The 1,012-nt window shown below is 41.2% G+C and overlaps 1 protein-coding gene across 1 annotated transcript in view; it reads right to left on the bottom strand.

Moving 5' to 3' along the window:
* NCAPD3 (non-SMC condensin II complex, subunit D3) overlaps nt 1–1,012 on the bottom strand; it is a 133,575-nt gene that overhangs the window by 88,399 nt on the left and 44,164 nt on the right. The gene's annotated exons all lie outside the window — the stretch shown is intronic.

Genomic DNA, 1,012 nt, shown 5'->3' with positions numbered 1-1,012 from the left:
GATGGATCTTGGCTGAAAGCAGAGAATACCAGAGGAATGTCTATCTGTGTTTCATTGACTATGCAAAGGCATTTGACTGTGTGGATCGTAACAAACTGTGGCTGACTCTGAGAAGAATGGGAATCCCAGAACACTTAATCGTTTTAATGCGAAACCTATACTTGGACCATTTTATGGATTATTTTATGGCCTCTTATTACCTTATTCCACTTGCAGGCATATATGTGAAATAGAAAACAGAGACTAAAAAAGATATCTGTCAGAGTGGGGAGGATGGGTGGGGGTAAATCATAGGGTCTCACAATCTGATGGGTGGAAGGAGGGGTTGGTTAAAGAAATAGGAAAGACCTGGTGAGAAAACAATGTATATGAACTTTGTAAATAAACCAGTATAAAATATTCTACAGATGTTCTTTGCATGTTCTTATCCAAAAGGTACCATTTATTTTATTTATATTATTAGCAAATGGTCTATTGGGTAAGGAGTTGCCCTTCCAACTCAAAAGCAGGCAGTTCAAAATCACCAGTTGTTTTTCAGGAGAAAGATAGACTATTTCTTCTCATATGATTTGTTATTGTTATGTGCCATCGTCTGCAAGTCATAGAGACCTTACGTAAAACAGCTCTGAACCCTGCCCTGCTCTGAGCCCGTCTCACTGGCTCTGACACATCTACCCCCACTGCCCCAGTTACTGTATCAATCCATCTCATCCAGGATTTTCCTCTCTTGAGCTGTCCCTCTACCCTTTCAGCATGATGTCCTTCTCCAATGACTGATCCCTCCGGGCCTTGTGCCCTAAGTATATGAGATGGAGCTTCAAAACCTATCCTCCAAAGAAATTTAGTTTCACCCTCTCCAAGACAGACCTATTTGTTTTCTTGGCAGTATGTTCAAGACTCTTCTCCAGCACCACAAATCAAAGGCATCAATAATTCTTCGGTCATCTTTAGTCATTGTCCAGCTCTCTGATGCATAGCAAGTAATTGTGAAGACCAAGGCCTGGACCCTGAA

This window comes from Elephantulus edwardii, unplaced genomic scaffold (assembly GCF_000299155.1).
Source record: "Elephantulus edwardii isolate Elephantulus edwardi_28Jun2011 unplaced genomic scaffold, EleEdw1.0 scaffold00120, whole genome shotgun sequence".
NCBI lineage: Eukaryota > Metazoa > Chordata > Mammalia > Macroscelidea > Macroscelididae > Elephantulus > Elephantulus edwardii.
Note: the sequence above shows the minus strand (reverse complement) of the source record. Positions and strands in the feature narration are given on the sequence as shown.